This window comes from Lonchura striata, chromosome 5 (assembly GCF_050655825.1).
Source record: "Lonchura striata isolate lonStrDom1 chromosome 5, ASM5065582v1, whole genome shotgun sequence".
Classification (NCBI taxonomy): Eukaryota; Metazoa; Chordata; class Aves; order Passeriformes; family Estrildidae; genus Lonchura; species Lonchura striata.
The window spans coordinates 56425592-56451949 of NC_140707.1; the positions used below are offsets into that span (position 1 = coordinate 56425592).

General features: G+C 39.0%; 1 long non-coding RNA gene across 1 annotated transcript in view; it reads right to left on the reverse strand.

Moving 5' to 3' along the window:
* LOC146767386 (uncharacterized) overlaps positions 1-26358 on the reverse strand; it is a 35637-nt gene that overhangs the window by 5353 nt on the left and 3926 nt on the right. Inside the window, exon 1 of the long non-coding RNA XR_014955729.1 lies at positions 1-26358. This exon is cut by the window's right edge and continues 3926 nt beyond it. This is a non-coding gene — a long non-coding RNA (uncharacterized LOC146767386).

Consider the following 26358-nt stretch of genomic DNA (forward strand, 5'->3'; position numbering starts at 1 on the left):
CTGCTGATCCATTAGAATGTTGCCTCAGATCTTCAGAGATTACTTTTAAGGTGCATATCTTTTTCCTTTTTTTCTTTTTTTTTTTTTCCTGCAGAACAGAAGGATGTGGGTTTAATATGGAACTTAGGATAAGTATATAGTAATTAGTACAGTGAATTATGCTGATGGGGAAAGTGACAAGGATGCAGAAAAATATTAATGGAAAATGTTTATATAAATGGAAAACTTTCCTATTAGCCAAGATGACATGTTCCCAAGACTGGAGGGGAACCAAAGGAAAAGATGAGCTTCCTTGTCCAGCATGACCTCTCTTCCTATAAGCTCTTAGCACCAGTTTCTGTACTATTTCCTCAGGGACAAACAGAAAAAGAAAACTGACCCAAACTGACCCAAAATGCCACTGAATCAATGCAACCCATTTTTGATACTACAGAAAAATGCAATTAAAACCAAAACCCCATAGTTTAATTAAATGAGCATGAGCAAATATTTTTTGTTCACGGTAGCAAACAAATGGAATATTTCACAAAATCAACTGCCATTTGATTCAGGAAATATTTCTGTTGCTTTGATTCTGCCCATGACCACTTGGACAGCTCTCTGTAAAGACCTGAATGTTGCAGAACATGACATTTCCATAGGTTTATGGAGACAGACCATGAAGATGAAAAGGAAATCCTTTAGTAAGAAACCTCAGAGGACAAGGTTGCTGTGCTCCTTGCTTCAGTATCAGTCTGTTTAAGAAAGGAATTTAGGGAATGGTGAATGAATGGTGCATTAGGCTGACTGTGCCTCAGAGAGCCAGGCTGTAGAGAGACATGCTTTTTTCTAGACCTCTTCTGTGTCATATTATTGTACCAAGTGGTAAATCAGAGTCTTGCCTACATTACACCCATGACATCATCACCACTTGTGTATCTCCTCTTTGGGGTTTGTTTTGTTTGTTTTTTTTTTTCAGAATTTCCAGCAAAGAAGCAGCTTCAAGACATTACAGTCCATCAGTGTACAGGGGAGAAATCATTGCACATGAGGACATTTTGCTGTGAATCATGCACTTTGTGTGGGAGTGATAAGTAAAGATTAAAGAAAGGTTTGAGGCATTTTTCTCTACAGTATTGCACCTGGCAAATTTCCAGAAAGAAATAAACCATGAGATCTAGGAGACAGAATGAAAGCTTCTCAAAGACAAAAATGAAAAGTTACATTCCACTGCATTAAAAAAATGACACCATACTTGAAGAAAGGCAGAATATATACCTAGTCAGAATGAAGCTAGGGCCTGACTAAAGGATAAATTTCTCTTGTAGGTTTTGTGGCTTTGCACTTCTGTCACCACATTTCATCTTTGGCATAAACACAGAAAACACAACCTTTGATGCCAGACCTAAAAAAGATTTAAAGTTTTTGAGCAATGCTTTTCCAGTAATCTAGATTATAGTATCTGCAGATTTCAAACTGTCCATTAGACATACGGTTCCACAAAATGTTCTTTTTCTTCAGACAGACTAATACTTCAGCTGCCTCACAAAATCTTCTCTTCTAGGATTTCTAGTGGAAAGATTTCCTTTTTTATCACAATGATGCCACAGATTAGTGAGGGCGGCTACTTCCTCCCACCCCCGTTATCCAAGATTTTGTTGTATGTATTTAGTTTCATTTTTCATCCTCCGCTTTCAAAATTAACTCAGCTGTGGATGAAGACATATCCTATTAGCTCTATCCCTTTGGGGAATGCCTACAACAGCTGCAGCTGCCATTTCATTTCTCCTTAATACCCTTGTGTCCTAGAATACAAATAAAACAAATGTTGGTATCTTGTCCCCTGCACACCCCACATCATATTTTTTTAAACATACTGTACAGCTACACAAAATGTCCCTGATAAGGCATTGTTAGTCACTTGCAATGAAGCCATTAGAATAACAGTTTGTGCCTTTATAATCCATCCTGGAATAATGCAATTCCACACTGAATACTGATAAATGATACAAGATCTCATAAGCCTTCTTAACTCTAAACAGTGAAATATGAAAATACTGCAGAAACCATGGCAGCTGACAGGTAAAGTCATTAGAAAAATGTATGTAAATCCAGCAGCAAATGACACTGCATAAAAGAGTTTACAGCTAATGACTTGTACTGATGCACAGTCCTGTATTCTGAAAAGAAAGTGTCTGACGTTTTAATCAATGACAAGTAAAACACTAATATATTTAGATTTGGATATCTTTTGTCCTGCACTGAATTCAAACTTAGGAGATAGACTTAAAAACCTAATAATAGCAGATCTTGCTTATACTTACATTTTGACATGCCAGTTTATGAATTTAAAATTCAGCTAAGGATAACAATACAGCATATCACCAGCACTGAATTTCCATCTGCAAGATGCCTTTATTGACTAAAACAAGGCTGTGTCTTGCTCTTGTGCAGTGAAGCAGCAATATAAAATTTGGAGCCTTTGGCTGATATTGTCTTAGATTTGCTACTTCTCTCCCCTTCCTAGCAGTGGTACACTACACTAGAAAAGGAGCTGATGGTAACCAGTGAATTAGCAGGGAATGTAAGGGCACACTCAGTGAAGTGGTTTAGACATTTGTCTGCAAGAACTGAGTTCAGTGAGCTACATTTCCTCTCCTATAAATGGGGAAAAAGACCGGGAGTGAAGACTAGGATTCACAACCAGGCACTCTGGAAGGGAAAGGATGATGAGGAAGAACAGCCAAGTCCAGCTGAGAGGACAGGCCTGGAACCACATCCTGCCTAAAAATGCACAAAACCCATCATGCACAGTAGCAAACACCATCCATCCCTTAGCATGACTGCGGCAAGGGTTACACTTCTATAGCACCTTCAGCCCAAGTGCAGTGAATGTTAAGGAATGTATTTTTGTAATACTGAAATAAAGGAAATCTATCATTCTCAACCTACAGCTAAGGACACCCTGACAAGGAAAAGTGTTGTTCTAAAGAGTGTCCTAAACTGAACATATTTAGCCTCAAGCAAAACCAGGAGTGGGGGCAGTTTTAAAGTTCCAGCACATATATAGTTCCAACTGCAAAGCATGGAACAGTGACTTAAAAAGAAGAGAATCAGTGGTCTATCAATTATCTTTCTACTAAAAATGAATTGTATTTGTATTACATGGAACTTCCAGATCAAAAATCTAGCCTCTTTCAACTGCTTTGAAACTATGGTACTAATTATAATACTCTTTCTCCAATTGTATCTGTACTTGGCTTGAACCTGATTTTAAAAAGTGTACCAGAGATTTTTAGTAGAAAACTACTACAAATCAATATTATGATTACTATAAAGCCCCTTCAAACCTGCAAAGTAAGACTTCATTAGCATTTCTTTCTTTCATTCAAGTAACTTGTGCCTTGCCAACTGGTAAAATTGGCAGCATCAGCAGCAATCTCAAACATAGGCATCTCCCCTCACTCACCAAATCTGTACAAGTTGCCTAATAAGGACAGTTCATGCTCTCAGCCATTCCCTAGACTGCCTCTACACGCCCAGTGAACCTGCTAATTTTGGTCAGATTTCTATGGCTGCATCCATAGCACAGCTGGGAGGTGATGTTGGTTGATAGAAGATCTTCTAGCCATGGAGCCAGACTGTAAGAATCACATTCTACCTTCAAGAAAGCACCTCAAATCCCAGATTCAGGAACTGGATAACTATTTGTGCAAAGTGAAACAGGTCAGTCAGTGGCTTACCTGAACAGTGAGGAGGAAACCCAAAAACATGGGTTTGATCTGGCTGAAAAGGATAGAACTGAATCTGAACTTCCAGTATCTTGGCAGAAAATACTTACCACACAGTTACTGGCTTAAAGGCTTCAGTCTCCAAAATTGCAATGATAATTTTTCAGTCAAGCATATCCATTTAGTGCATTTTAGAGAAGATTCGGTGGAACACTGCATGCAGAAATTCAATGTGAAGCAATTCCATTTCCAAATGTTGTAGTCCTATTTTTAGGTCCATTTTCATGGATTTATTTGGTGATTGAGAAGTAAATAATCACTTGGTCATTCATAATGTAATAAACCTTCATATGAACTGCGAAGCTTTCTTAAAGAGGAATTTTGCAAGAGGAATAAATAGGCAGATAAACCAGAACTGTTATGTCTTTATCTTATAGAATATACCAGACATCTGAAAATATAGACCAGAGGAAGAAAATTATCCTTTTCAACAGCTGCTTTGAAGGACACTCTTTATAATCTGCTAATAAAGGAGCTGTATTGTTCCTTGGGTTTGCAGAATTCTCCTGGGTATCCTAATAACAGATCAATCTCAGAAGCATAACCTTCACTTTACATTAAATGAGGATATGGCATCATTTCCACTCTCGGTTGTGCTGATACTATCTACCCATAATCAGCAAAGTGATTCCCAATGAGAACAGAAGGCAGAGAGCTTGCAATGAGAAACATGCAGAAAACACAGATAAAAACAAGAAATGGATGGGCAATGTGTGTGGTGAAATATGCTTGGGTCTCAAGCAATGATGTATCATGTACTTGAGAAATGACATATGGCACTTGCCTACAACCCTGGCTGGCTAAACGCCCAGTGCAATGTGGATTATACATAATTACTTCACACCACTGAAAAGCCCCTTCTGCACATTATAAACATATTCATATTAACTTCTAACTAATGAGACAGGAGATAGTGATGAGAAAAAATAATTTCAGAGACAAGTACCATGGGTTGCAGTGCAATTAGTGCAATATTTTATGCAATATATTACATTGTCTGTCTACATAGCATAGCTTGAGACACATCCAAATAACAGTTTCTAGTTTTATGCTCTCCATATAAATATGTATTATCAAATAAACAAAAAGCCTTTCTATACATTGTTCAGAAGCAAGTGATTGTTAAAATATTTCTTACTGGGTGCAAGACAAGACCCCCATAGCACCGGTGCAGGCTCACAGAACAGCATTCCTCAAATTTTCCTTAGTGTGAAAAGAAGAAAACAGCTCAGTAGATATCTTATCAATTTAAACCAGAACTGCTGTAGCATAAAAAATAAATAAATAAAAAGGAAAAACTCTATCTCTCTCTACTTCTTACTGATTTTTATTTCATTTTCCAAAGTAATCTATGCAGACCTACTTACTCTGCAGAGGACTGCAGCCATCTGCCAGCCTTGAGATCCAGTCAGAGGACTCCTGTCCATATCTCTTAAGCTAATTATGGGCCAGGCACACTCAAACTCCATTTTATGTTACATGCTTTTGTCTAGGATATGTTCATCATGTGTTAAGTTTCAAAGGTTTCCTTCAAAGGCTTTGGGGGACATTGTGGTGCTCCAGCAGCAGGAGGATGCAAGCTCTCAGCTCTGCTTGTTTACTGAAAAACATTTCCATCATCTCCTCCCAACACTACCACTTCCTTACCCATAATTACACTATTCAGTTCTTACTATAAAGTGCTAGAATTAGAGAAACAGCTCATTTGAAATGGGCAGACTGTTTCCTTGTAAAACATTTGGCTCTGCCCTTGCAGGAATAAAGCTGTTTTATGCTCTAAATAAGGAGTAGGTTGCAATGCCACATGGCTGCTCATTATCACTACATGAAACTAGCTGTAATAAAATGCACATGCCCCATGAGTTAACTCCTAAATGGATTGGGTTGAAATTCCCTGACACTTCCATTTCTACGGCTCAACATGTGTTTGTGAGACATGCAGCAAGGTGGCAGGAGGCATGAACAGAAGTCTGCCACTGGTCTAAAGGAACCAATGGCAGGAAGGTCACTGGATTTTCATCCAAATATCTTCAACTACTATCATGAGCTGTATCTTCTGGCTTTCATTATATATTCACTTGCAGCCTTTTCTGCTTGTCTGCTGTTCCTGGTATACATCTGGGTGTTGTCAGGGTCCATAAATCTGTCTGAGTACTGCCAACTGTTACCCATATGAATTCCAAAAACCAACTAGATTTAGATTCATTAGCAAAACAATCTGATCCTATTTCCAGAACAGTCTACCTAATTTCTGTCATGGATATCAAGGCGAAGAAATCACCTGGAGAAGCCAACAATAGTTTTGTAAGTACGCATGTATTTGAAGCCACTTTTTTTAAAGGAAGTCTCAGTTCCTTACTGCCATCTTATTGTGAGTTTAAAAAAACCCAAAGAGATGATTATCAATTTTTTTACATCTTTGACATACAGAGTATCTATGATTGATTTCTCACTGCTTAATAGGGAAGCCATTAATTTTTTAATCCCATTCTGCAGACAAAGAAACTGAGGTGTAAAGCCTCAACTTTCTCATGTGTATTTAACTTTTTAAATTCCTCAAGATTTGCTCATTACATTCTTGAGACTTTAGTCCTTTGTTAAATTTTACAACATCAACACCTTCAGAAATATTTTGAGGTTTTTAAATTAGTTCTAGCACAGAAATAATCTCACAAATGCACCAGTGCATCTCCATCTGACTAATCCATTTCCCAAATGTCCATGTGCAGCAGGCATTGAATAAGAGATGTTAAATAAAACTTTCCATTGATGGACCAAATTTAGTTGATGTAATAAAATACTTTACAAATATGGACAAGTGAAATGTTCCTCTTTTTAAAGAGGGAGAAACTGAGGCGCAAGAGATTTTAAAAAATCAGACAAACAGCAAAATGTGGATGAAAGCCCAGATTTCCTGATTTTCATCCCATTAGTCATTCAGTGCACTAAGTCAGAACAGCCAGACAGAATTCTCATCTGACTCTTAAAAGTTAATACATATGCAGAAGCATTGATATTTTCAGGCTTTTTAAATAAATTTGAATAAAAATGTAGCATAAGAAATCTACCTTTTATAATGATACACCTAATACTTCTCTCTGTTACAAATCATATTTGAGAATTTCTATCAGTATTATGTCAAATGAACAAACAGTGAGAAGGCCATTTTAAGCAGTGTACACCATGCTGTGAGGCTTTTAAGCCATGATTTACCTCTTTATTCTTCATGGTCCCGAATTAATAATCTCAGTATTGAGAAATGTTGGCAAATGTTTAATCAGCTGCATGTACAACACTGCAGATGCAACATGCACGTGTGCTTACACAGACACAAAGCTGAGACCCATGCCAATTTCCAAATGAAGAGCTATCATATTGATGATTTCACACTCATACAGAAGCTGTACGTGCCCTGGATGCTTTCAGGTATCTCAGATCAATAAATACATTAACCAGGTCTTTACAATGCTATTTTAATTTTTTTCCCCACTGAATGGTGAATAAAACAGATGGGTCAGGCAAGTGAATGGCTGCTGATGGCTCTAGCTTCACTTGTCACTGAAAGACCAAACTCTATGAATTTTGTGCAGAACTGTGAGAAGGACTTATTGGTCCCAGCTTGTATCAGACCAGCAGATGTTTGCTTTTATACTAATTCTGTGAACCTCAGCCATTTGAGAAACAGAACATAATAGACAGGACAATACTGAGAGTTTTTAACCATGGACACTCCAAATGTCCAGCTTTCAAGAGGATTAATGATAATCACAAAGGCCACTTGCTGTATCTTGAACAAAGGCACTGCATATTCTAAAAATCTTGGCAAAAGGGTAATAAACATAGGAAATCTAAGAAGTCTTTTTTAATGCTTTCCTGTTGTTGCAAGTGCATATAAAATTTTATTTCCTTATGGACAATTAATAAGCAAGTAGTAGCTGAATGTGAGTTCTATTCATCCTTTCTAACACTACATTTGGGTTTTTGTAGCTGAATGAAAAGCAGTTAGCTGCTCTATTTTTTAAATTCTGTTAACCTAACACAACTCTGAGACATTGAGAAAAAATCTAGGAAATAGCTAGGTCCCATTACTGATAAAATGGGATAAAATGTCACCAAAAAAGCTGCAAAAAAGACCAAGACAATCAGTAACTCCAGCTGTTCCCTCATTGTCAGCAGGAGCCTGATGTGTCTCACTCCAGGATGCCCCTTGGTGATTAAAAGTTCAAACTTTTGTGGATGTCATAAACTTAGGAAAAACCTAAAGATCACTGAAGTAAAAAATGTATGGAGGAATGGTCTGGGTTTGGGGTTTTGAAATAAGACATTGACATATTTTATACAGATACCCAAATAAAGACTGGGACCAGCCCCTCAGGAATAGCAGTTTTATCGTCCTCTTCATGTAACAAGTGAAAGAGTATTCCTAAATGTGCTTTATGCTGACCTTTCTGGTAAAAAGAAATATCCATTTGCAGTTCACATTTTTTAAAGACAACCCAGTGTGAGCTGGAAGTGGAACTGCAGATAATGGGGTGCAGCCATAGCTGACATCTCCTGTGGTGTGGGGAGTCCCAGGGCAGCAGGGCAGAGCCTGGCAGCCAGGGTTGATCCCACTGCCCCAGCCAGAGGCAGGACACTGGGGACACCAGGAGCAGCCCTGGCTCAGCAGGACCCGTGGCTGAGCAGAGCAGAGTTGTGGCATCACTGGGACAGGGACTGACAGCCCCAGGGGGCTGACATGGGCTGTTGGTAGGATGAGTGAGACCCCAAGTTGGGTAGACTGGAGCCTGTAACACCTATTAATGCCCAGACAAAGAGCTCCTCATCCATGTTTACCTGCTGCTAAATTCAGAATCCACATTTGGGAGTAGGAAATGCGGGGCAGTGTGTGCTTTACTGAGAGTTCAGACCCTGGCACCCTGAATCTGGGTCAATCAGAATTCCATCCAACCCTTTCCTATACCAGGCAAACATCAGGCAGTTCAAGTTCAAATCATGGTAACAACAAAAGCAACTGAGTTGGGATCTCAACAAGATCACTGAAATAGCCAAAACAAGGTTGGGGTGGACACTAGAGAGGCAGTTGTTAGAAAATGTCTATTACATTGGTGCCTTCCTCACAGCAAGGAGACTTCCACCTTGCCATTACACTTGTTCAAGGCCAGGACAAACCTACCATGCTGTAGCTAATGGGCACTTTCAAATTCTTTAACTTTAAAATTTAATGAACTACCTACTCTTTTACAACAGTAATTATTTTCCACATATTGCTTATTCATAAACTATGTATCTAATCCTGACTCTTCATTTCCTATTTACTCTAATGAACAGATTCTCTGTGCTGCACAGGTAGTCCTGTCACCATGCTTTAAGCCTGGGCACATGTGCAAAAACCTTTGTTCAATAATCATGCGAAGTTAGTGGGGTAGAAGGAAATGTTATCATTATGTTTTGCTCCAGAGGATGTGAGGAGAATATGAATAAATCCAGACACTGCTAAAGCTTTGCTTCAAGCTAGGCAATTAAACTATTTCAGATCCCCACAAGTCTATTTAAAGCAACTTAAATCTTTTTGATGGCCAGTAGCTCACTCCAGCCTAGCTGCTTGCACTGGCTAAGCTTCCTTAACACACTGCACAAAGTGCACAAGAAAATGGCTTCAGCTCCTGATGCACATTAATGCAGATGAGACACTGGGTTATGGATACATCTCCAGAAAATATTCTAGGCTACTTTTGTCCACATTAGAAATACACAAATTCCCTTATAAGGCTTAGTGCTGTTCCACAGGCTCATATATTTCACTCATATGGGTAAGGCTTCCACACTCAGAGCAGTAGCAGGTCAGAAATTGCTTTTGAACAGCTTGTAGAGCTTTAGAACAATTTAACTCTCTCTCTCAGTCAATAAGTACTTCCCATCATTTGCTGACAATATTGAAAAGAACAGTGTTACCAGGCTGGATTGGCCAGGATATGTGCAGGCTCTTTGGGAGATTATAGAGTGCTTTCACTGTCTGAGAGCCTGAAGCTGCTCACAGCCACTGAGAAGCTCAGCTTACACACTGCCAAGGAAGAAGCCTAGTGTTAGTAGGGAAGGGGTTAGAGGATGGAAGTCATTGGAAGGGAAAAAAATATTGTTTGCTTCCATCAGCTTGGGTATAGCTAAAAACCAGCAGAGAAAATACCAGTATCTTGCACTTTACAGCACATTTCTCCATCCCACCAGGATACAATACAGACTATAATCAGCCTCAAGAAAAATATAAAATAGGAGAGGCATTCATCTATTGGGATAAACCTAAGGAAAGAAAATATTATCTCAAACCCAAAAAACCGAGACACATTGCCTCAAGAAGTCTGGTCAGTAATTTGTTTGAAGATCTCTTGCATGTAATTTTAGCAGAGGCTGGAGTAGTAGGGGAATTCAAGAGGAGGAACAACAACACTGTTAGAAACTGCAGAAGTACAAACTGATATCACCCTAGGGTATCTATAAAGCCTAGAAATTCTAAAAATAAAATTTTATGACAAAGTATGATTTTAATAAGCTCGAACTAAGAGGAAAGACTAATTCAGAGAAATATTATTTTGTAGATATTTTTGTAAATAATCATAACTGCATCAGAGATGTCAGACTCCAGTAAGTCACAAAAATGTTTAAAATGCTTGAGAGATTTATACTCCCAAAGGATTCCAATGCATTCCATAAATTCACAAATAACTTAATCTAATTAGTACGATGCTCCCACAGAGATGAAAAGTAACAGCCCATATAAGAGCTCACATTGCCACTCCACAAGGTGTTACCTGGTAGGGAAAACAACACTGTGATCTATTGAAATAGTGGGAAGTGCTGACAAGCAGGACAGAATTATAGAAATTAGTACTGGGACCATGCATCAAATGAATGCTCTGCTCTTAGGGAAGGACAGGTAGTCTTTGTTGCCCTCTGGAGCCTGCCATTACTGACCTCAGTATTCTGGTGCCTTGTGGAGTATATTCTCCAGTATTCTGGAGAATTGAAACTAGTTGATAAGAGAAAAAACCCACAACATTAGTAAAGTTTCAGCAGTATCTTACATTTTCTTTAACTGCATCTTAATCAAGAGCTAATCATACCTGACCTTGTTTATCTAGTGATAACTAACAAGAATCTAGACCCAGCAAGCATGTTTCACCTAATTCATGCTGAAGAGGCAAGGAAAAGCCAAATAAACAGTTGTAATTTTAATGTGGAGAGTGTAGGCTTTTTATACTGATTTGCAAAAGACAAAAAAAATATTTTGTTACCATTTTCAAATATTTAAGTGTGAAAGATAAAATACTGGGAAGTAACATTTTCCCACAACAAATAAAACAAAGGTATTAGATATTATTACTACCGTGAACATATCAAGTTGCCAGGTTCTAACTGCCCCTCCTACCTAACTGGGGGAAATTTTTTAGCATTTTCCTTTATGGGGTGAAATGTTGGGCCTTTAACAGTGAAAGCATGGATTGGACCTTTTCCCCCAGCTTTATGTTTTTGTTTTAGAAGAGTCAAGGTCTTCTTGTGGTGCCAAGTAATAGGACAAAAGGCAGCAGCAGAAAGTGATGCACAAGATGCTCCACCTGAACCTGAGGAAGGACTTGGTTGCATCGGTGACTGAGCACTGGAACAGATTGCCCAGAGGCTGTGGAGTCCCCCTCACTGGAGATGTTCCAGAATAGCCTGGATGCCATCCCGTGCTGTGAGCTCTGGGATGACCCTGCTTGAGTGGGCAAGCTGGACCAGACCTTTCAACCCAACCCATTCTGTGACATGTTGAAAACAGGCAACAAAAAATACCAACGAAAAAACAAAGCAAGTCCTTTCACTTACTCAGCCAGTACTTTTTATTAAAAAACAGGAAATGCATAGTAGAGTAAAAAATTAATTTCTAGCCTATAAACAAGATTTATTCCTTGTTTTTACATTTAAGTCAAAAATAACTTGAGGACAAAATATTTTCAATATTTTCCACTTTCTTATTTCCTATGTCTTTAAATGCTCTGTAAAAATTGTTTCAAACTTGTGTTGCAAAGAAAATCTAAATAATCCATTTTTATTTTATTTATTCATTATTTTTCTTCCTTCAAGTGTAGCTCTTATCATCTTTTATTATAAATAAAAAAGAACAAAAAACTTGGAGACAGGCTTTGTGGTGAAAAGTCTCACACTGCTTTCTGAAGTGATCAAGGCTAATCATCTAACAGCTACAAACTGAAAAAAACCTCAGCTCTAGAGATTCTAAAGCAATGGAAAGCCAATCCAGTCAGATAATCCTAAGAGGTTTGGTTCTTTCAAGTAACAAAATCCATTTGAAGTATTCTTATTTATTTCCCTGTGAAATTTTGTGATAACTAAGGAGGTACAGGGTTTTTATACAAATCATGAAGGATATTTTTTAGGTCAGTCACTATTTCTTGTTTCTTTACCTTTGCACATGACGGCAATGAATCAAGTTGAGTAGCAGCAATGGATATCAGATTTAAAACTCATTATATGGACATTTGCAAGTACAAGTATACTTTGAAATTTGTGAACAAGGAAGTAGTACATACAACCCTGAGTACATCTCAGACATTAAATTAAGTGACTGTAAGCTTAACAGAACTATTATGGTTTCATTATGTACCACTTGCACAGCCTGGTGGACTTCATTTTGAGGAGCTCTATCTATGACAAGTATAATACAGATCTGTGGAAAGCTGATGGCTCCAGTCAGAAAGAGCCAAGAACGCACACTGTTCCTGTTTATTGTAGCTGATTTTCAATAGCCAATGGAGACCCACACTCCAACGTTTTTAGTAGAAATATTATAATGTGGCATATTCTGCACATTGTATTTAACCATGCCTAAACACTTTCCTTCACTTTTCTGATCTCCAGTTACAGTCCAGGGATATCAGAGCACCATCACAATAAGTTCAAAGTGCCCACTTGGAGAGTGGAGACTGTTTGGATCCAGGGAAGACCTTTTCAGTAGCAGCACAATGCAGCTTTTGGCAGAGGCACACAAAAATTTGACAGCATTGCATTAAACTGTATTCACAGCCACAGTTAATCTCTCCTAGAAAATAATCAAGTGTAACTAAGAGCAAAGTCAATAATCTACAAAATCAGAAATTTATCAAGAGCAGTGGAACCTTGTGCTACTCAAATCAAGACTGCACAATACTCACAGAACCAGATGACTCTGACTAGCTTCAGCATAAGCTCTAGATACTGACCTAGGCATAACAAATGTTTTCAGTAATGTAACATCTTTCAAGTTTATGTAATTGTCCTTTTCATTTCACTCAATACCTTACTCTCTATGCTCACATTGCTCTCATGTTAATCCCCAATTTAGCTTTGCTTCCACAATGTGGAACTCTGGCAATCAGACAGAACCTTTCTGCATGCAACCTTGGTATTTTTCTTATGCACTTACTGTGCAATAAAGTTTATATCTAAATATATATATATTTATAGCTAAGTATTTTAACACACAGTAGGCTTGGGGTGCAGTATAATAAAAAAAGACCAACCAATCTGAGGTAGCTCAGAAAAGTAAATACACTACAGTCAGAGAAGAGAAACTCATCTGAGTCCCATCTGGACCAAACTATTAGGCAGTCTGATATTTTCAGCTGCTTTGAGCAGTGAGCTGACACAGCTGGTTTAAAGTTTAGAGTTAAGACACTCCACATCATGAGCTGTGTTGCATGTCAGTCTGCCTCACGTGCATCCACAAAGCTGAGTGCCTGAATAAAAACCAAATGCCCTCTGAAGTGACTGTATCTATCATAACATGAGTCACAGAATCACAGAATCATCTGGGTTGGAAGAGACCTTCAAGGCCATGGAGTCCAACATCAACCCAACACCACCATCATCACACCCAAGTGTGTTCCAAGTCCAACTGTTAAGACACCACCCAAGTGCAGGCAGCAAATTTCTACCATTGGGAACCATCTCCTGTGTCCCAGCAGGAAGGACCAGCCTGAAAAGCACCAATTTCCTTGTGTTTTTCTTGAAACCAAATAATTTTGGAGCCCTTGGCAGCTGACAGTCACTCTTACACAGCTGGAAAGTCCATGGCTTTGAGCCACCAACTGAGGCCACCACATTCCAGAAGGACACACTGGACATCCCCAGCTCACCATGCCAGATGCAGTAGCTGCTCCTGGAGCTCCAGGAACTGCCGTGCTCCTTCCTCCTCGCGCTGTCCGATGAGCCGTCGCTATCGGAGGAGCTGTCCCTGCTGCTGCCGCTGGATGAGGGGCTGCCACTTTGATGGGAGGCAGGACCACCTCAGGAGAAGAGGCGCGACTCGCAGGTTCCTCTGGCTCATCTTAGCAAAGCACATCTCAAACACATCCCCTCCTGGAATGCCTCTTAGAATTACAGGAAGCTATGTACCATCATCTCATCAAGCTGACTGAGAACATCTCTTCTGTATTTTTAGAGATACAATCCACAGCATATAACTAATCTGATAATTAGAAGAATTGTACATCAGTAACATTAACACTTACTGCTCACATCTCAGTCATACAAGTATTTTCAGTTGTTAAGTTAGATTCCTTTTAGCTAATGCTAGACACATAATATATTTACTGTGTGTTTTGGAAGTATTTATTTTTTATCAAACAAACGATTGTCTGTGAGAAGAATATAATTTGCTTTCTGTCAGTCATGCAGTGTTCTCCTGACAGTCTGAGCCATCTGTATAAACCAATATACTTGGTCTGACTTTATCAACTCTCCATACGGCTATAAGCTTACTTAGGTTTGTTACTCTATACTTCTGATTACATCAGAAGAGCTCAGCATTTGGCTCACATACTGTGTACAGCCTGAAAGGAGAACTAAGCCATTGGAGCCTGCTCAGAGTGTACTGCTCTCCATTGCCAGAGCTTTCCAGAGTGCACTGCCCTGAGCCCTTAACCCCACCCTGCCCTGCCAAGCTGCACAGCAAAAGTGCCCATATGTATTTCATTTTCTTCTGTCACTGCCAGGACTGAGGGAGCATCAGCAGAGTTGGTGGTGTTCACCTCCCCCGCCCCGGCACCAAAATGAGCCACAGGATCTGCTCTTTCAAGAAGACTGGATCCAGCTGGATCACATAATTCATTTAGAAGAGATTAGAGCTGTGCCTCGGTGTCTGCTGTGAAATCTGAGAAAACTGATGGACTATTGGTGACAGCATAATGCTGCCCTAGCAGGAAAATGAATACAGGCTGCCAAACTCGACTGATTTGCTAAGGATGCTTATCTGCTGTAACCATCCAAAGAATTGGAAGTGGCAGAGTGGTGAGAAGAAAATCCTCAGGGAAATCAGTCTTAGACAAACTCCTGGAATTAGCCAAAGGAGTAGTAGGGCTCTAATTTGTTGAAGACTATTAATAGAGTTAAAAGTTCTCTTAAATGAGACAGCAAAACTTAGAGGTGATTTTGCAGGTTTTGGCCATGGGATGTCTTTAGAGCTGTCCATCTCATATACTATAGCTATTGGCAAAATGGTTTGAATTTAAAGGAGCTCTTATAAAGATGTGCAAAACCAAATGAAACTTCCAATCTTTGAAAGATGCAATTATTAATCAGAGTATCTATGAATTTGAGGGTAGAGACCTTCTGTGGGTGGATGACCTTAACATAGCTGGAGAGTCAGCACAGCTCTCAGGGCTGAGGACAGCTGGACTTGGGGCTCCACATACACAAGGGAAAGCAAATGATCCAATATTCTGCCATGCCAAATTAAGACGCAGGGTCCATTGTGGGTCAGACCCTGACACTGCTTCATCACTGTGGTTAAATTTAGAAGTAGAGCAAACCTCCAGAATAATAATCTAACACAGATTATAACATGTTAGAGTAACAGTCTAGCCAAATTAAGAATTGAAGAATATCAGGAAATAATTTTGCACATAATAAATATGTAAAAATCAGATATACATCTACTGGGCCTAAGCTCTACTCTTTCAAAAAAAAACAAAAAAAAAGCATGTTCCATTATTTTTACAGTTCTCATTGTCTGATCTGTTAGTAGTTAGACTTTCTCACATAAGAAAATTCATCACCTTAGCTAGAAAAAAAAAACCTGAGTTGTCCAGAAAAACAGTACGCAGTTCAGTATAAACCTGGCCTGGCAGATTCTTCGGGCTAACTAGGGCATTTAGAAGAGGTTTTACAGCAATGCCATCTGGTACCACAGGCCTAATGATCTGCATTCCCCATGGAAATGCCTTAGGGCAGAACGACTGTTCCTTGATATGAATCTCCCACATGCAATTTTATCCTGCAGAAGGCAAGAAGGGCTTTCTCTACCAGATATCTATTGTCAGTAAGTCTTCAATAGCATTGTTGTAATGGAGCATTATCTGATGTTCTGGTCATGTTAGATATATTCAGACTGTTTTTATTTCCTCTTTCCCCTGTTCCTGCAGATGTTGTACATTTTTGGAGCACTAATATTAAAATAGCAGTTGGAGGAAAAGTTTGATGAACTCTTATTTTAGTCTTGTATGCAGTCTATTAAAATCCAGGTTCTTCTGAAACTGGATAGATTTGCTACAATTTCGGTTTTATAAAACAAAATTAAACAAAAGGGTCCACACAATGTTGAAGTACTCTTTTGCCAGTTTTGGAATAAAATATAGCACTTCTATATTAAAAGAATCACAGGTTATTCCTCTGCAGAGGAGAGATAAGATATATTGTAAATGTTTTGTATCAAGAACATCAATAGCTTACTAATGACCTCAAAATCAGAAATTAACTGCTCAAAAATGGAAACACAAATGCTAACTGAACATAAAGTGATTTGCAGACAGCATCAGAAAATCTGAGGCATAAAATGAGATGTAACCAGCAAAGGACATAAAAGAAAGTGAGAAAAGCTTTTATAAATACAGTCAGGAAAAAAAGACTGAGAATATTTCACTGGTCTTAAGCAGGAATAGTGAAAAATTTATGAAGCAATGTAAAAAGAACGAAGTGTTCAGTGCCTGAGCCTTCACAAAAAGAGTATTTGTGATCAGATTCTTAACACATTTCAGTGGTATGGAACACCAGCTTGAATTAGGAGAGAACAAATAGCAGATATTTAGTTGTGACGTGTGCATGATAATGGACCCTGCCGAAATCCACCTTGGAAACTTAAGAAATAATTGAAACAATCTGAACTACTTTGAGGACACACAGAGGGCTAATCAGAATGCCTATAGTGCTGTCCCTCAGAAAAGGAAAAAGAAAAATGGAAAATTGTAGGTTAGTCAGTCCAAGTTTACTACCTGGAATGATATCACAACAAAATGTGAAAGAATCTGTGCATAAACATCTAGGGACATAAACATGGTAAGAAACAGCCATCTTGTATTTATCAGAATGAAGAGGGATAAACCAAGCAAAGTTCTTTCCAAGTGAATAACTTGGCTTTTCAGAATAATTTGCCTTTTTAGGTGGAAGAAGGTAGAGAAAATAGATGTTCAGTTTATTGAAGTTGTGGCAGTCTCGGACAACTTCCTCCACAAACAAGCACAGGGAATTTGGCTTTTATTACATCACCATAAAATAACTCCACCAGCTGTGGAAAATACCTGTTTCAAGAATAGTCAATATTCTCAATTCCAGTTTGAAATACTGATATCCTTCTTGCTCTCAGCACACGTGTAATGGGAAGGGCTGATTTCCTGCCAGCAGCAAAAGCAGCCCTGTGCAGAGGAAGCCAGACCTTATCTGTGCTTATCAGTGGACAAGCTGGGAAAGCTGGAGGCAGAGGGTACATCTGGAAGCAATGACAACTCTGCAGAGAACAGCCACTAAGCCAGTTCTCTGCTGCTGTCAGGGCAGAGTGAAGCAGCCACGACTGTCTTCCTGATTGTCAGTGACTGTCAATGTAATTAGCAGTTTTATCCCATCAGTAAACCAAACTGTTCCTAGGAAATAGTGATTGGTATTGTGCTACATCCCCGTGGCATCTGGCTGTGCTTGAGTTTCTCTTTCCTGGTACCCTTTGGCCTGAAGGTCCTATTACTCTGGCAGGTGGAAAAAAATGCCTATTTCAAAAGCATCTTTTTTGACACATCAATAGAAAGGAAGGACACAAATACCTGCCTCATGTCCTTGAGGTACAGCAAACAAATTCAATCTGGTTGTACCAGCCCTGTGATGAATGTCTGGTAACACTTAGTCCCAGATGGCAGAGGCACATGCTGATGTAAGTTCACCCAGCTGGTCTTTGCAGTTTAGAATTTGAAATCACTGCAATTTTATCAAAATATTCACCAATTCACAGATTGTACAATAATATATTTATACAAATCCACAGTGAGTTGATACTTTCAGGTCATTAACTACAAGTCCAAAATTTTGATATATATGAAATTACAATAAGATAGATAGCTTGGGAAGATTGAAGAAATTTTTTGAATACACAACATGCATTATTTTGCACATGTATATTTGTTTAAAAAGAGATGTACATTTGTTTACACAGAATATCGGTAAGTTACTTATTATATTGCTCAGTTAGTGATCTTTATCAACTGACATACATGAACTGAGCAATTATCTGAGCAATTGAGGCATACACGCAGTCCCCTATAGTAACTTCAGCTGACAGGCTGCCATAGTTAATTGGATCACATTGGATTGGCTCACATGTGCCTAAGCCCTGTATTACATCTGGATATAGTTCACTATATTTTTATGTATTTTTCTTAGACTTTTCTAAGCTTTTTTATTGTTATACAATAATAGTATTTTAACAATAAAAGCAGTTAAGACTGTTTCTTTTCTCCTCTTACAAACAAGAGATCAAATTGTAAGTTCTATTCTTACCATGAAGTAAAACTACATCTTTAATAATAAATATTCTGTGACTAAAATGCTTCCTCTTCTATCAGCTTTCATATGGGTCATTTTCTTTCAATAAGCAAGGTCAGGGACAGCTACTAGACTATGCAAGAGTCATCTCTCCCTCATGAGGGTTTTAAATTATAACTTACCTTATTGGTTCTAACTTCAAGTAGAAACTGACCTACAGGTTGGGGCTTTTGTGAAGTCACAGAAATTAGGTTATTAGCAAGAGTCACCTAAGGGCTTGTCTACAGGGGACATTCCAAAAAAGGGACAAGATTTCATCCTAAACAACACAAAGGAAGTGTGCCTGTAATTAACAACGAGTTAAGACTAAAGTGTCATGGCAGAAACTTTCCTCGAGTCCTGTGGGCAATTTTGGACACCACAATATAAGAAAGACATTAAGTTATTAGAGAGCATCCAAATGAGGGCCATGATGACAGTGAAGAACCTTGAGGGGAAACCATGTGAAGAGCAGTGGAGATCACTTGGTCTGTTCAGCCTGGAGAAGAGGAGACTGAGGGGAGACCTCAGTGCAGTCTAGAACTTCCTCATGAGGGGAAAATGAGGAGCAGACACTGATCTCTGTGGTGGGGACCAGTGAAGGACTCAAGGAAGCAGCATGGAACTGAGCTGGGGGGAGGTTGGATATCAGGAAAAAGTGTTTCACTCAGAGCGTGGTTGGACACTGGAACAGGATCCCTAGGGAAGGGGTCACAGCACCAGACTGACAGAGTCCAAGAAACATTTGGACAATGCTCACAGGCACATGGTGTGACTCAGGGTGTCCTGTGCAGGGCAAGGAGTTAGACTTGATGGCCCTGATGGGTCTCTTCCAACTCAGCATATTCTATGATTCTAAGATTCCAAGTTCCCACGACAGAATGTAAATATTCCGACATCTTTAGCTTAGATTCCTCCCCTCAGCTTGATGAGGGTGAAAAGCAAGGAAAGGAGGAATCTTCATCATGGGTCCAAGCTACAGTCAATATTCACTACGTTTGAGTCAACAACAAGATGTTGTACCAAACATGCTTCTGCATCCCTCATCAAAGAAGTATCACCTGTGTTACCAAAACACCTTTACATAAAATATAATTGGTTCTGTGGGGCTCAGAGGGGAAGAATAATAATGACAGGAGTCTAAAATTTCTATACCAGGTTATTGATCAGCCAAAGTGGTTCTTAGAATGGAACTGCACCAGATGAGGCAGTAGCTCAGCAGAAAGGTATTAGAAAGCAGTCAAAAGGTTGGGAGAAAGGGAAAAATAAGCCTCTGCTTCTGTGAACCTCTAGAATTTTGAAGAAATCTTCTCTGGTGTGTTCTCCTTCATTTGTTGATAGCAATGACAGAAGTGCTAATGTAAAAACAGCTTGTGAGTGCTTGTACCACAGACTAAGCTGAAAAAAGTGACAGGTAACTTTTTTCCACTGAGCTGTGTACTGACTGAATGTCAAGGCAATAGAGAGATGCAGCCCCTGAGGCACTGCAGAGCTCACTATTGATGACACCACTGCTGAGACCTCATTAGGGAAGACATGCAGCTCAGAAATGTATTAGTGTGAATGTGTGTCTGATGTCTGGATGTAATAGATTCATCAGTCATTGCTCTCTAGCATTTTCTCTTTGTCCACTCAACCTCAATTGCCTCCTGTGACTGGCAAAAATTACAATGAACTCTTTCACCAACTTCAGGGCAAGAGGGCTCTGGTCTACTCTTTAAAATACTGCAAGGTCCTGGCATTTTCCAATTTGTGTGGAGCAAGCTACTCTAGAATTTAAGTTTGAAATACAGGCTATGTATATTAGGAATTTAATTCTAATGACCTCAAGGACGGTGTTTTGAATAGTTCTCCTGAATGAATTAGTTGACTGACTTTTTAAAGATTAACTGATAATTTATTGTGACAGATAATCTAGAATGCAGATTGCAATCACTGTAATTAGATCCTTCAGTAATTTTTCAACAGGTAAGCCTTATCAAGATAATAGGTCTGATCTTTGCATTAGGAGGTATATTGCATTGTTATGGGGCTTTGGAAGACTCAGGGAAAAAAACCTGGTTTGAGCAAACATACTGCAAGGTTTTGTTTTCCCTCTTTTCTTACTATCACTCTTTCCTATCACAAAATTCTTTGGTGTTAATTCTGATGTATCAGAAACTTCATGCTTCTTTCAGGACAAAATCTCTTGGCTAGCATTAGAAAACATGATTTCACATTGTAGGATCAGAAAATGGAGGCAAATAAATGTTCTAAGGGATATTTGGGTGGCGTTTTTTTGGGCACACCTAAACATTAGAGGAAGTTGAGATGCAATATTAAGAGAAGCAGGAATGATTGTGCATGACAAGGTAATGAATTAATTAAGAAACATAAAATAACCTTGCTTAAAAAAAACCAAAACCAACAGTTTCACTAATTAAATCATTCTTATTTGGGAGCTTTAGAAATCCAACAATTTTAGAAGTCATCTGCAGCTTTGACAAAACCACATATCAGAAATTCAGGGCATGCGATAGCTAAAGATGAAGACTCTGTAGTACTGAAATTTTTCACTTCCCACTCTGATGTCACAAGCTAAAAAGCAGTTAACTCTTAACTTACCCTTAAAGATCAAGCTTGTGTAGAACTACAGTAGAATTGCAGCGTACTTCCTGCTCTTGGTCTTGTTCCTGCCCTTAGCCTTGCACTCCACTGACATTTGTGTCAGTGCAGTTCTATCCTTACACTATTTACATATGCACAAATGGACTTGTCACCACTGTGAGCTAAATGCTGAAGCCCTTACTTAGCATCTAGGCAGCCTTTCCTCAGGATGATGTCCTGTGTGAGTAAAATGCTGACTGAGCATGCTGCCACAGAGCACAAAGTCTAAGTGAATTGTCATGGCCTTCATTTGAATGAAATTAACCAAGAGGCGCGGCCAGACAAAACAGATCTCCAATCCTAGTTACCAAATTCCACTGGGCTTTAATTTTTCTGCACTCTAATTCAACTACCATTACATAGCTGATGATGACAGAGTTTTGAGTTAAGAAAATATTACATCATTTTTATGAATCTAAACAATTGAGAAAATAATCTTGTTTTACAATTTTATTTCTAATTTGAATTCTGTAGGCTGTGGTGGGCAACTGAAAGTTTGGGGATTACAGATAGCAGGAGACTATATCTGGTTTAGAAATGTTTATTAAACTGCAGCCTTAGTGAATAGTTCAGCAGAGCACTGAGGATTAAGCACACCACTCAGCCTGAATCCACATCATCTGCAAATCTGATATTTATAGTTGTCTCTGTATTGCCCAGACCTTTAGCAAACTATTTTTAGTGGCTAATTGTCCAGCTGCATTACATCTTCACCTAGTTTCTTTTTCTTAGCCAAAAGGAAATTGGAACCCCGAGGAAGCACAAAAGCCAAACCGAATATTAAATGGCATTGAAAATGCTGAAATAGTGGAATATAAATGTCTTGAAGAAAAAAGGAAACTGAAAAATCATCACAGGAAAATCTATCTACTTTTGGGGGACCCTTTAAAAAAATCATACTTCTCTGTGAGAGTGTGTTGAAAAAGCATATCTAATGGCTTTTATGGTGGGATAAAGCAAACAAGAGGTACAAATTCAAGACTGGCTTTTAAATAGCAGATTAGAAACAGTAAGAGATAAATGCAAATGAAGGGTCAAAGCAGCATGAAGCCAAGAGAGCAAGGATGTGTGGAAAGCCCAGGGCAGGATGGAAGAATGGATAAAAGACATGCTGGATCAGAGGGTTTTAGCTGTTACAGCAGCACCACTGAGGGCTGGATGAGATACAGGCTTCTGTCAGTAGTGGTTTAGGAGTATTAGGTTTGCCTGAACCAGTCTGACATTTCCTCAGATGTGTTTATCAACTCTCTCTGAGGGCAGCTGGCCCCTGGCACTTTGCAGCTCTGAGGGGAGGAGCAAGAATTGATTCTTCATGATTGATGCTACTGTGCTCGAATGCAGTTACTAATTCCTCTTCACAGCTGCACAGCAAGCATCCCCCTCCCCTGAAGCACAGCTGGAACACAGCCTGTCCATGCTTTATGAGGCTGTGCACTGTAACACCCACAGTTTATGAGGGTTGCATTATTACATTAACCATAATGGACCTGTAATATTACATATTATTACATTACCTGTAATGTTCAGCTGTCTGCTTTTTCATCAAGTGCCTGGAGGGGAATTCAGCATACAGACAGTTATGCCAATCAAGTTATGCAGAATGGGGCAGAGAGATGACAATCACATTGAAAACTATACATTAAAAATCCCTGATTCTAATGTCAAGGGTTTATCTCCACTGTTTCTATAAGGTCCAGACATGGTCCCATGCTGAGATTTCTTCTCTGCTACTCAGAATTTGGAATGTAGGCTATTTGTGTTAGCACTGTAATGATAATAATCTCACAGGTGATATTTTGAAAAGCTTCACAAGCTGAGACAGTTGGGGTTGTTCAGCTTGGGGACAACTTATTGTACCTTTCAGTACATAAATGGTCTTACAAGAAGGCTAAAAAGGGACTTTTTACAGGACAAGACATTAAGTCTTGTTGTTAAGCTAAAAGAGTAGTTTGTTAAGCTAAAAGTTAGAGTAAATATTAGGAAGAAATGTTTTCCTGTGAGAATGGCAAGATGCTGACAAAGACTGTCCAGAGAACCACAAAGAAGCTGTGGATGCCCCACATATGGAAGTGTTTAGGGAGAGGTTTGATGGGGCTGAGAGAAACCTGGTCGAGTGAAAGGTATCTCTGCCCATGACAGGAGAGTTGGAATTAGATGATCTTTAATGCCCCCTCCAACCCGAGCCATTTTATGATTCTATGATTCACTGAATTAGCTGAGCAACATTCTTAAGCTAAACAAGCAACAGTGGTGTTCCAGAATGTCCCAGCTACCAAACTGTCTCTAGTTACATCTCTGTTGCGGTGATTGCTCAGAACTCAAGCCTTCTATCAAATATTAACTCCATCATCCACAAGGTCCACATTTTGGGTTTCTCCATGGCTCAAATCTGGAACAAGTAAACCACTTCAGCAAGTGGGAAGCATGAGTCCAGAAGGACCACCTCGGGCTCAGAGTCTGCACGTTGGATTCAGTGAGCTCAAACTTCCATAAAGTAGCCATAAGTTACAGCTGGAGCAAAGTTGAGAGGGTCAGCTTGGCTGAAAAAAAAGCAGTCCGTGGTGCTGGACACTGAAGATGTCAAGCTCCTAAACTCCAGGAGCTTGTACCCTCTAACTACACAGAGAAGGCAGCAGACACACTGCTCAGACAGCACTGAACAGAAATGTCTTCAAGGGGCAACTAAATGATTTTGTAACAGTCATGATAGCATTTTCCAGTTTTGTTCCTGCTGTCCTGCTGGTAAGGAGTCTGTAGTTATTAAGCAGGCTAATTATAATATCTGAACAAGCTTTTTATTTCTCCCAATAAATCCAGACTAGAAGTTAAAAAAATCTAGTAGACTCAAACAGCCCTTTTTTGCAAGGTGACGTGAACAGTCTGCTGGCACACACACACATCTGATTGCCCTGGAGATCTGCTGCCATTTGTAAAGTTTAACACTGAATAAGGGTTATTATTCATTGAAAGAGGACCAAAATATACCAGCATTTCTATCAGCTTCACAGGACAATGGATCTGCAGAGCACAGGAAACTCATTAAATTTAAGGGAAAATATAAAAATAATAGGAAAACTCCTATATGTTCAACACATAAGAGCAGCAGGGAGAGGTTTCTCAAATTCTTCTTAGCAGCCCGCTGTCTGAAGGGTTTGTTACTAAAGGTCCTCTGTACCAGGAAGCGAAACTACTTCTTAACTCACTAAAAACATTTACCATTTAACTGAATAATTATCAAAAAGTAGTGAAGAAGTTATACTACAAATAACACCCAGACTGATAGCTGGATGCAAATACTATTGTTCATTTGCAAATCAAATACTTAAACAAACCCCTTAGTCTTCTTGCCTTGAGGACTCTTCAGAAGGATGCAGTCATACTTATAGTCATATAATTGCATAGGTCAATTGTATGAGTTTTCAATTATGTGTTTTTTTCAATCAAACAAAATATTAGCGTATTGGTAGAGACCTATCTCTATATAGCTGCTACATGCAGTGAGAAATACTCATCCTTGTGGTTTTGCTCTGTACTAATTTCTATTAGAAATAGTTTTGGGTATAGATTAAGGTCCTTTCTGTGGCAGGAATGAGCAGATGTGTTCATTACCTCTTGTCAGGAGGGAATAAACATATTGCAATTTGTGCCTGTTTACATGTGCAGGCACCATGGTCATTAACAAGTCTCACAAACACAGCAGGGATTGCAAGCAACACCATTCTTGTCCAAAAATAGTCGGTAACTTGGTGAGTAGACTCAACGCTGTTTATCTTCAGAAGGAACAAATATGCTTTACTTATGTACTGGGTCTGTCTGAGAGGTAATCAGACATGCAGATTGACAGTCAGATACAAGGAGCATTAGGTAGTGTTCTGACAGCTCTGTGGTCAGCAGAGCAGCCTCTCTGCTTCAAACAGAAGTTGACACAGTTGATATCAGTTTTATTTTACAATAAAGGTTCTCCATTTACAGTCTCTGAATTAGTTTATGTTCATATTAAGGTAAGCTGGAACTGGATAGATTTAGAGAACCAGTCCAAGAGAAGCAGGCAAGAGAGCTGAATTATCTGTTCTTTTTTTTCCTAATACTTTAAAGCAGCAGTTCTAAATTTTATTTAAACTTCAACTTGTCCCTAAGAATAATTCTACTTGCATGCTAATTTTTTGTCACTTGAAAGCCAGAAATACTGCAATAATCTGAAGAGTCCATTAAGTGAGGTCAGGAGGGACTTTTTTTTTTTTGTCTATACATAACATACATAGTTTCTAAATCAACGCTACTCCATCCTTTCTGAACTCAAGCTCTCTTGCTCTTTTTCAGACATTCTCAAGTCATTATAAATTACACACACACACACACAAGATTTTTAAAGGAGCATCCCCTCTACTGCTGTATGCATTTCTTAATATTCAAACCTATTGTATCATGCCTATATTCTGTAGTGCCAGAACCCAGTGTTTCCATCATTAGATTATAAACTGCATGGGAAAAGGCCATGTTTTATCTTAAGACAGAATCTCTCTAGTGAAGTGCACCATCAAAATCTAAAGACAAACACCAATATTAAAGTAAATGCAAGGTTAGTATCATATCTTATGCAGTTAGTTAAATATTTTGGGGAGTTGCAACAAGACATTTCTGTTTGCTTTTCTTCTATTCTTCAAGTGTTAGGAAAGACTTCCTGAAAATAAAACACTGCTTTTCTTTAAAACAAAATAGTCACTACCCCGGCAAAGAGTGAATGATTTAATTTGCATACATTTTTTCATTACCAGAGTCCCCCATTATTTTCAAGCATCCTTGCAGTAAATACCGTGAAGCCAGGTGAGTTCATTCGTTGTCTCTCCATCCATAGCTAACTGGCTCAAAAATACAGCCTCTTGCCAAGAATACCAGTAACCACAGATTTATTTAATGTCACTCCCCTGTGAAGATGGCCTTGCATCATCAAACTCCTACTGCATTTAGCTCCCACTTCATCTGAGGATGCATTTGGCCCGAGTCTCATCTTGAACAGCACTATTTTAGTTACTTCCTTTTAAAAGGGAGAAATTCCTTGGCAGACAAG